Raw genomic sequence first — 11,421 nt, 5'->3', positions numbered from 1 at the left:
TACATTTTTTGTATACGAGACAGCACACTGAAGACTACAGTTATTTTCACACCATTGGCCAGACACCAGTTTAATTCAATGCTTGCGAATAATAGAACAGCAGCAGTTATTTGCTTGAATGACTTTCATGTGAACAGAGATATTCCTGCCCAGCACACGAGTCCTGACTACTTCTCAATTCCATGCGGTATTATATGAAATGCAGGGATGCCTATCCTGGGTGCTCACCTGCTGTTCTGGAAGAGATAGTCCTTATCAGTCTCATGTTTTAAAAGAATGAGTGACTTCTGGGTGTGAAACCAATGTAGTTTAGACTCTGAGAGCAGACAAACCTGTCACAGACCTAGACAGGTTTTGAGATGGTGGGACTCTAGTTAAACAATTGGAAGTGGAGCCCATAGTTCAGGCCTTCCTACTTGCCCTCTGCCCCATGATTTTGACCCAACTGCTAGCCACCCATTTCCAAGAGCAGATAGGGGTGAGTGCTGGAGGTGGGGATATCGCAGAGTCTTTTGTCTAGGGCATTTTTTTAAGAGCAAAGACTTGAATGAATGAAAGATGCAAATACATGGATCTGCTTAGTCGAGAAGGCAATTAAATCTGTCTCCCACATAAGCAGCTTCTAACTTATTTCAGAAAAGAAAGAAAGAAAATGGTCTTTTCTCTCTGCTGTCAGAGAATAATGGCAGGTTCTTATTCTTGCAAAAGATCCTGGGGTTGGGATTTTAGTGGAGAAAGCTTTACTTTAATTCGTGGTTCAGAATGGCAGCTCTGAAGAGGGATGAAAATTCAGTTAGAATTAAAACCCTTAGAGTTTTCTATTGACTGGCTGTAGTTGTCTCCTTGCTTTGGTGTCTGGAGTTTTCCAGTCATCAAGCACTGTGCTCTTAGAGTTGAACTTTGGCTATCTTCCCTGGTGTTACACGAGCAGGTGCAGGTGGATGGGCAGTAATAAGAAACAACACTTTGGACCATTTCAGTCATCCAGAATTTATTGGTAGGATAAATGAAATGGAGTAGCAAAACAGTACAGATTACATACGGGAAGAGTGATGTTTTGTTCATGACCTCTCTGTCCTGGCTTCCGTCTGCAAGGCAAGGGGGATTTCTGTGCCTTGCTCAGAGACTCTTGCCATCTCACTTCTGAGTTTGCCTTCTCAGTGTTTTCCTTCTAATTACAGTAGTCTTAATATCCAGCTGACTATATGTATATGTCCTTGCCATGGGAGAATTGAAGAAACATTAACTTCTGTTTACTTTCTAAGGTTTTTTTCCTGAGAAGTTATGACTCTGTTCTTTGTCTTTTGTTTGTCATAATATCAGCTGGGCCTTTGTTTTACTTTGTCTCACTTCTATTTTTTTACAGTGTCTCATCTGTGAAAATTAGGGATCTGACTGTTTTAATTTATTATATAAATTTGTTATATATGTTTATTATATTTACTTCCCTTTATATTGATATTGAAGGGGTAAAAAAGAAAAAGAAGGACACAATATGCAACCTGCTCACTTAGTTACATAAAATAAATCTACACACACAAAATGGTGTTTCTCTGAAGTGGTAACCATGGTCATATAGCAGTCTGTGGGTATCTCTGTGGAGGACTTTTATTTTATCAGGGATAATTAAAACAATTACAGCTTGGCAAAATAATGTCACTGATGACTGAGTACAGTTTGTTTAGTATAGCATGGGTAACTAATTGCTCACTGATCCTTGCATAATTTTTAACTTCTATTTTTTTCTTTTCTCTATAAATTATACTTTTATATAAAGATAAGCTTCATATAAACTCACTTGGAAACCTGGGCATTGTTTAGGTTTTTTTTCCAAATCTGTGGTGCATGAACTATGTCTGTGAGATGTCAGCATGTAGTTCACAAAATACTCCAGAAAAATAATTTTAAAAGCATAGATATGAATTCCCACATCCAGTCAAGGCTACAAATAAAAGGAAAGCAGATTAAAGTAACAGACTCAAAATTTAGTATAATTTTTATTTGTCTATAGAAGAGGAGCAGTGTGGTAACATTGCACTAGACAGCATGTGGATTTCTTCCTACATGATCATGTTGGCTTTTGCTCCAAGACTATTTACATGGAAAGCTACTTGCACATGTTTCCTCTGGAACAGAAAGAAAAGTGAGTATTTAAATCAGGCACTCAGATTAGATCAGTTCAGAGTTATCCTGAGGTTGACATTAAGATGTATGTAATAAGATAAAATCCAAATGAAATCCCACAGTATCCCTGTTACCAATCTTTAGTCTGTACTGTGTCCTAATGAACACACTGTATAAACAAACACTGTAAGAATTTTATATTTCAGCATCACTGTGGTCCATTAAAGCTGTCAAAGAAGAATAGATACATTAAATTTCTTATCAAAATTCACACCTTCATTTTCTTAATGGTGAAAGCTTTTCATTGCCATCATCACACTGCAGAAGTATTGCTGAAATGGACAGTTAATTCTCCTTCTGTACACCTTTTTCCTTCTAAGTTGTCCAGTGATTGCTTATCAGAAAAATAAATAGATGGAGCGCTGTTGAATCCACAAAGTTGAGGAGAGGATCAGAAAGCATTGCTTGTATAATTAAGAGAGTTTCCTACAATCAGTCTTTATGATTTCATAGAAAGAGGAATACATACTTCCCTCAGTCTTGTCTGAATTTGATAGGGATACTCTCTCTCCTACATTTTCTCTGGCTCCCCACTTTCCTGGGTTTGTCTCAAATATTCTGAATATGCAGAATGTCGAATGCATACACAGTGTAACCCAACTGCCTTTTTCATGTAGATGAAAAATCTCAGAAATATTTTTAAAGTTAGTTTTACCTCTTTCTATTAGCTGTTTTAACCAGACTCTTTCCTGTTACATCATTTTAATTTCAGAGTCTAATAAGAACTGGAATTCTAGTTTAAATGGCTAAATGGATCTGTTCTGTATGAAGCAGCTAGATTTAAAAATATTATTTTCAGCTTAATTAAGCTTAAATAGTCTCTGTAAGGAACTGAAAAGTCATTACAGATTTTTTTTTTCTTAACAGTCTTTCTAAAAGTTATTTTATATTTTTGAACTTAATAAGCTTAAAAATTTCTGCATAAATATTTATACATTTTAATGAATATTTATACAATTATTATGAAGCTTTTTCCTCAAAAGATTTATGTTAAGAATCAGCTGCAGCACTATACAGGACGTTGCTGTACTGTACCTAAGATAGATCATTATTGAAATGAAAAAGTTATTAGGGAAATGTGCAGATTTGTACAAAGGATATACAAGATTTGTAACTAGAAGTTTCAAAAAGAAGTTGCTAATTTCAAATTTTTAAGGTACAGCCACAACTTGCATTTTTTCATGGAAACATCAGCTAGACCATAGTAACCAACATCTTCTGTAGAATATTTTCCAGTCTTTGTTTTTTCCCTTGAAATCTTTAGTGTAGAAATGCAAAAAGTATTTTCAGTAATAATTTTGTAAATGCTGAAGCTGAGGGTTTTCTGAGGAATGAAAGGAAGAAAGTTGGTTTTTATGACATGGTTTATGGCTCTGATAATACATCCATGCTTACCTCTTTACTTCTAAACACAACATCCTTTCATTCTTTCAAAATCAGACCTCAGTAAACCAGGAATATCTTACGAAGTTCTTTTCCTGAAATAAAGATCATAATTACACCACATGGGTTTCTTGTAGAAGAGCCCTTATTCTTTGAGAGTAAAGTCTTGGCTGTTTAGGTCTCAAGAGTGTCTTATTCCTGGCTCTACAATACATTGTATGAAGGATATTTACAACTTGCAGTTCCTATCTAATGCCATAGAACAGCATAAAAATAATCAATGTATGCATGCATTTTCTAAAACAAAATAGAAAAACAGAGTAAAATACAAATGTTAAAAGCAGCTTTCTCGGCTCTACAAAAATGTAAGTGGCTGTTTTGTGTTAGGGGGTCCTATCTTATATATTCTTTGTGATCTGAATGCGGTTTTTGGGTAACAGAAAGCAGAAATATCCACATTTTCTTTAATTAACAAAAACATTTAATTTGTTAAAACAAACAATCAACTTCTTCCCTCTCTTAGACCAAAAAGCTAAAAGAGCCATGAGCATATGTTATCACTGTGTCCTCTTCATCATATGTATCATATGCAAAGGAACCATTATTTGCCTTTTAGAATTCTGCAAAGATGTACTCTGGTTTGTAAAGATTTGCCAGTACAAGTTATAATAACCATAGTACAACTATTCTGGTATCAGTAAACAAGTTTTCTCTTCACAAAATATTCTTACTTGCAAAGGTATTAATGTTTTTGAAGAAAAAAATAAAGAATGATGCCATGTATTTTTGTTCTCTAGCCAGATTTCAGGCAATCAGATTAAATTTTAGAAATGTCTGGACCCTGAGGAAGGCTATATTTATACAGCCAAACCTTGGCTGATACTTTCCATGATTATAATTAGACTGTGAATGGAAAAGAATATTACGTAGTTAAAAATAACATACGGCTCTTACACCTTTCTTGAAATGAAAATATTTTACAGCTTTTAAATTTTTTTTTTTCATTTGAGAATGCAGACCAATATGAAAACCCAACAAAGCTGCAGTTCTACTTTACTCAGGGTATCTTAATCTTTTTCTCTTTCTCCACATGTTCCCTAGGAGAATGATGAACCCCAGTGATTTGCTGAGGCACTGCTTCTGTCTATTCATGTTAGGTCATCCAGTTGGGGAAAAGAAACAACAATATCTTCCTAATTATCATTATGGCATCTGAGTGTGTAAGTACGTGAATGATTACAAACATCAAAACAAGATTTGAGAATAACGAATTCCCTAAATTAGCATTTGCAGCAAGTTATTTGTGAAAAATGAACTGCAATTTGTTTGCACAAGTGTGTCAAACAACTCTGAACTGCAAACGCATTTGTAAAAGTCTTTCAGCTTTTAGACAATTTTAAGCAAAAAAAGGAGAATAGAACAGAATAGAATAGAATAGAATAGAATAGAATAGAATAGAATAGAATAGGAATAGGAGTAGGAGTAGAATAGATTATTTCAGTTGGAAGAGACCTACAATGATCATCTAGCCCAATTGCCTGACCAATTCAGGGCTGACCAAAAGTTAAAACATGTTGTTAAGGGCATTGTCCAAATGTTTCTTAAACACCGACAGACTTAGTGCATCAACTACTTCTCTACGAAGCCTGTTCCAGTGTTTGATCACCCTCTTGGCAAAGAAATGCTTCCTAATGTCCAGTCTAAACCTCCCCTGGTCCATCCTTTGAGCCATTCCCATGTGTCGTGTCACTGGATCCCAGAGAGAAGAGACCAGCAGCTCCCTCTCCACTTCCTCTCCTCAGGGAGCTGTAGAGAGCGATGAGGTTGCTCCTCAGCCTCCTTTTCTCCAAACCAGACAAGCCCAATGTCCTTAGCCACTCCTCATAGGACATTCCTTCCAGCCCTTTCACCAGCTTTGTTGCCCTCCTCTGGATGCATTCAAGGACCTTCACATACTTCTTAAATTGTGAGGCCCAGAACTGCACATAGGACTCAAGGTGAGGTGGCACCAACACTGAATACAGCAAGATAATCACCATTTTTGACTGGCTGGTTATGCTGTTTGATGCACCCCAGGGTGCCGTTTGCCCTCTTGGCTGCCAGGGCACTGCTGGCTCACACTGAGCCTGCTGCTGACCAGCACCCCCAGATCCCTTTCTGCAGGGCTGATCTCCAGCCACTCCTCTCCCCATTTATACTTGTGCCTGGCATTACCCTTCCCAGGTGCAGAATACGGCATTTGGACTTGTTAAGTTTCATCCCATTAATAATTGCCCAGTGCTCCAATCTACCTAGATACCTCTGCAAGGTATCTTGTCCCTCAAGAGAGTCAACAATACCTCCCAGTTTGGTATCATCAGCAAACTTGCTAATGGTACATTCAACTCCTGTATCCAGATTGATGATAAATATATTGAACAGACCAGACCCTAGAATTGAACGCTGAGGAACACCACTGGTGATCGGTCACCAGCCAGATGTGGCCCTTTGGGCTCTGCCCTTCAGCCGGTTCTTCACCCAGTGCACTGTAACCTGCTCATCTCACAGTTGGACAACTTGCCCAGAAGGATGTTGTGAGGGACAGTATCAAAAGCCTTACTAATATCCAGAAAACTACATCCACTGCCTTCCCTTCATCCACCAGGCAGGTGACCCTATCATAGAAGGATATCAATTTAGCTAAACAGGACTTTCCCTTTGTGAACCCATGTTGCCTGTGCCTGATGACTGCATTATTCTTTAAATGCCTTTCAATAATACCCAGTATATATTCTCCATAAATTTTCCAGGAACTGAGTTTAGACTAATAAGTCTCTAGTTCCCTGGGTCTTCCCTCACACCCTTTTTGTGGATTGGAATAACACTGACTAGCTTCCAGTCAGCAGGGACATGCCCAGACTCCCAAGACCTTTGGTAGATGATCAAGAGGTGTCCTGCCATAACATTCGTTAGATCCCTTAGTACTCTGGGATGAATCCCATCAGACGCCATGGACTTGTGAACATTCAGCTGATACAACGGGTCCCTTACAAATTCAGTGTCCACAAATGGAAAATTACTGTTCCCACACTTGTGGTCCTTTGACTCAGGGGACCAGACAGCTCAAGGTCTATCAATATTATTAAAGACTGAGGCAAAACCCGCATTGAATACCTTTGTTTTTTCTTCATCCCTATTAGTCAGATGACCATCTTCAACAAGTATCTCTCCAATGTTTTCTGTAGACTCTGCTTCAGAGCTCCAAGCCCTTGCCCATCCCCAGCCTGCTTCTTGGAGTAGAAGCGTAGAAAAAGAGAAAACTTCAACACTATGAAGTATATAGCGTGTTATCAAATCCACAGTAGTATGTTATCAACACTGTTCTAGTCATAAACCCAAAATACAACACCTACAGGCTGCTATGAAGAAAAATAACTCCATCCCAGCCAGACCCAGTACACCTATTTAGCAGCATCATATGAAGTCTTTTTTTCAGGATATTAAGTGGTGGTGACTGATATACTAGGGTCTGTCTTTCCTCTTACCAAGAAGATTGCACATAGGTTTTTTTGGTTTTAAGTTCTTTTTTTTTTTTTTTTTATTTAATGGGGGTGCTTGTCCTTCCATGTCCTGGTGAAATAACTTACCTTTGGAATTTAAAGAGATGTGGGTCTGTCAATTCACTTACCTCTTGACAGTGATAGCAATAGTACTAGATTGGCAGCACCCATGAAACCTCCATGAAAGTACTTAATATCTGTGCTACAGGGAGGCACAGGGTCTTGGTGCTAAGGGAGAGAGTCCCAGAGGTACCTTGCAGATGTCCTGAGCCTGAATTTCTAAAGCCTTCCTTAAAACACTTCCCAAAAAAAGCCTGAAAATGAGGTGATTGCCTGACAGAATGTCAGCATAAAGGAAAAGATAAACTAAGCAAAGATGTAATTCCCTTCCCTCCTCCTCCCTGCAAAGAGTCTGGCATCTTTGCCCTCCCTTAGGGAGGCATTGGCAATCAGTTCCAATAATGAAGAAAGCATTGGCAATCAGTTCCAATAATGGCTCCATTATTAATGGGCATGTTTTTTTTCTTACAATATGTTTCTTCCTTGATTCTGTCTGTAGGAGTCTTATTCTCCTTACCCCTTTGGCTAGCATTAATTTGTTCAGGTTTTTTTTTTTTTTCTTTTTTTTCCTGCCCTTTCTTTTCCCTGCAAACCTTAATTAATTCTGTATATTCTTGTTTAATAATACCTACCTCTGAGGGACGTTTTGAAGCTTAATTAATTATTGTACAGGTATTTTTTTCAGTTGCATCTTTCAACAATCCCTCTTTGCAGCTATCCTGGCAACTTCTCATTCTTTCCATTCTTCTTTTGTAGGCATTGTAAACTCTTGTGCCTCAGTGAAGATAATTAAATTTCACTGCTCTTCTTCCACATTGAGAAGCTCTTTGTTGCATTAAGGTCTGCTTGCTCTGAGTTGGACTGAAAGGAAACTTACATTACTTCTGCTTGCTTGCTTTCCCATATATTGAGTTTCAGAAGTTTGTTGGGAAGAGTGGAGGAGGGGAAAAGAATGAGGAGTCCTCCCCCTGAGGAAGAATGAGAAGCAGAAGCAATGGGTGATGACTGACTGCAACCTCCATCCCCTACCTCCCTGTGCCACTGGAGGGGAGGAGGGAGAGAAATCAGGAGCAAAGCTGAGCCTGGGAAGAAGGAAGGAGTGGGGGGAATGTGTTTTTAAGATAGTTGTATTTCTCATCCTATTCTGGTTTGATTGGTAATTTAGTAGTGGGGTTGGTGTTCTAATTAAATTGATGGTTTTTTTTCCCAAGGTCCCTGTCCTAAGCTGCTGAAGAAGTGCTGTTCTGACCTGGTATGAGGGTCCCCAAGGCTGGACTGCCCTGGGAGATGGTACCTAGGCTGTGAAGAAACACACAAACCAGAGGAGGATGGAGGCACAGTTGTTAACTTCTTCAGAGCTTGTGAAGCAGTGATTTTAACCAGATGAAACACATAAGGTGTTGCCTGTCCATTCTCATGTACAGCCAAAGGTTGTGTGGCATCCTCAGTACTCCCCTCCACAACGTTCTTTACACCTTGGCAGTCAATGAAACCTCTTCGCTCACCATCCTGTAAGACTTTCTCTGGTGGATCCTGATGCATGTTTTCAGATTCCTCCATATATTCATGTGCCATTTTCACCTTCACAGAGATTACTTTGTGACATCTGCATACACCACCACCTCACCACCCCCCCACCCTCAAGATGAACCTCTAGGCAGTTTTGTAGCAGAACAAAATTTCTTTTATAGAGAAAGAGGATGGCTGAAGCATTTAATAATGTTCCCAACCTATCCCCTCCAATTGTCCAATTACCTTAGCAGAAGCTTAATGAGAAGGGTGTTGGAGCCTTGTGATAATTAGGGATAGGGGGACTGTGACAGAGAAAGGAAAAGGCCACTAATCTAAGACTTTTTATGAAACTCTAAGTGAAACAACGATTAAAAACTTCTACTGACATTTAATTTTAAAATATCAGCTAATTCTACACCTCCAGTTTTCTTTGATGTAAGACATCAAACTTCCACAGAACCACCCCAGCAGAAGGGGACATAACTCCTCTAGTTGATTATATTCAAGGAAAAGAGAAAGGAGGAAATCTCGTCTAAAACCTCTGAGTGACTTCACTAAAAGCAGAATATTTTTTTGTAGGCATCATTGCTTTTCCATTTTTTTCAGACTGAATTGCATTTTGAAAGCCAGCACTCCCTGCTTGTTCACCACTGCAACAGCTATGCTACCTTGAGTTTATCCCTTTATCCATCGTGATGTCAAGTGGTCTAAGGACAGAGACTCAGAGAAGAATTGGAAGCAAACTACATTATGACTTAACAAAAATCCTGGTTCTCACATTAACTTGGTGATTATGACAAATTTAGAACACATAAGACAAGCCACATTTATGAAATCATGACAGATTGTAAAAGCAATAAATTTTAACTTATGTTTTAAGCCAAATATATTTTTTTTTTGGCCTGCAGTGTATTCTGAATACTCTATACACTTTCCATACGCCATATTCCCTTTGAAATCAGTAAGAGAACTACAATATTAATCCAAAGACTGAGTTTTGCCCTGAGTACTTTTGATACTAAAATAACTAGTTTTCTCTAAGAAGGTGTGTCTTTTAGATTAACAAGAGTCTTTATAACATGGAGATGAGACACCCTGAAGCTCATTTTGGTTTCCTGTGTGTATCCACTCCCCTTTCCAAAACCCAAGGAAGGGGGCAGTAGGGGAAGGTGCAAAAACACCTTTGTGGTGTCACTGAACTTGGTGGCCAAACACCCTCTGATTTGAGCTCCCACATCAGTTAATATGTAAATTCTCTGAACCAGATCCCATGTCACAACACAGTCAATTTGGCTTGCAAGTGCTCTTCTGTGAAGTTGCTAAATGTTCATAACTACAAATCAATTAGTAAGAAAGAATGGATGAATATATTAGGGCGTATTAAAATTATTAATCTCCCTTTTCCCATTCTTCCCAATGTTGTGAGAAGCATGTACTTTGACAGGTCTAGTGCTACTAGAAAGACATCTACTAAAACAACAGTTAAATAATACTAACTGACATGTTTAAAATTCCCCAAGAGTTGTTACAGAGTGCTCCCAACTCTGAAGTGGCCATCAACAAAAAATTTTTATTGTAGTCATCAGCCATGCAGCATGAGCTTCAAAACAGCATTTTGTTTCTTCAGTGCTGTCCTGAAACATTCCAGATATCTCCTTCAACTCTTGCCCAGAGCTGGACTAAACCTCTGTCATCAATCCAGCACTCACCACTATGGCTCAACAAAGGCACTACTTGGAATAACTTGAAGGAAAAAAAAAAAAAGGAACAGATATTGACAGAAAATAATTTACCTTCTACAGGCAGCATATTCCAATTGCAGATTTATTGCTAATCAACCTTCCTTCCTTCTCGTCTGTTGGACATCCATAATTTTTCATCACAGTTTTGTTTCAGTTGTCCATGTACCCTCCTTTTGTTAGAAAAAAATGATCAATGACTTTAATGCAATGCTACCTACAATATTTTCACTGTGTTACTATTGCTTCTTTCACAGGTAAAACAATTTTTAAAATTGCCAAAAGTAGTTACTTTTCACTGTTTCATTTAGAATGTAGCAAAATTACATTAAAAGATGAAACCATGTGGACCATTTATTAAACACCCCCACATTTGTGCAATTTAGACATTACATAATGCATGAAGGAGCACATCTCATATATACATATTTCAACAATAAACATTAATAACATGTTAATATCTTTATTTCTATGCTCTTCCTTTAATCTACCAAAGGAAGCTGGAAGCAAAGTTCATATCACAGTTATTTTCATTAAAGCTACCCTATTTTAAGAAAGGCCTAAGCTTTCTTCAGTGGGTTATGAATATTTTACCTTTCAGCATACACATAAATATACAAATATATGTATTTCATATATCTGTTTCTTAACAAATGTTCTCCACCTGTAAAAGAAGATATTTCCAGAACATTTGGACTCCTTATGATGAATGGAGCCATTACCAGAAGATCAGGTACAGGGTCGTGGAAAACTATGGACAAAGTTGGTAGGAGACTGATTTGAATTCTGCAGAGATAGATATAATAGCTGCTTTCTCAGTTACAGTTATATTCATTGTTTATACATTCTATACTTGTACAGTTATTATTGCAGCTATAGTCTATATTTTATGATGTAAAACCATTCAGCAATTGCTGATAATAGAATTTGATGTTTATATTGCAATGAAGCCTAGAGACTATTCCACTTTGCCCTTGCAATAAGCACTGGGCAAGTGAAAAGTG

The 11,421-nt window shown here is 38.0% G+C and overlaps 1 long non-coding RNA gene across 1 annotated transcript; it reads right to left on the bottom strand.

Moving 5' to 3' along the window:
- Window positions 1-1,977: 1,977 nt before the first annotated feature.
- On the bottom strand, window positions 1,978-8,016 carry LOC141940174 (uncharacterized). Its single transcript, XR_012627904.1, has 4 exons — window positions 7,799-8,016; window positions 6,721-6,836; window positions 3,580-3,662; window positions 1,978-2,126 (listed from the first exon to the last, which is right to left on the bottom strand). It is a non-coding gene; the product is annotated as an uncharacterized LOC141940174 (long non-coding RNA).
- Between the last annotated feature and the right edge of the window lie 3,405 nt (window positions 8,017-11,421).

Source organism: Strix uralensis, chromosome 2 (genome assembly GCF_047716275.1).
Source record: "Strix uralensis isolate ZFMK-TIS-50842 chromosome 2, bStrUra1, whole genome shotgun sequence".
Taxonomy (NCBI): domain Eukaryota; kingdom Metazoa; phylum Chordata; class Aves; order Strigiformes; family Strigidae; genus Strix; species Strix uralensis.
Note: the sequence above shows the minus strand (reverse complement) of the source record. Positions and strands in the feature narration are given on the sequence as shown.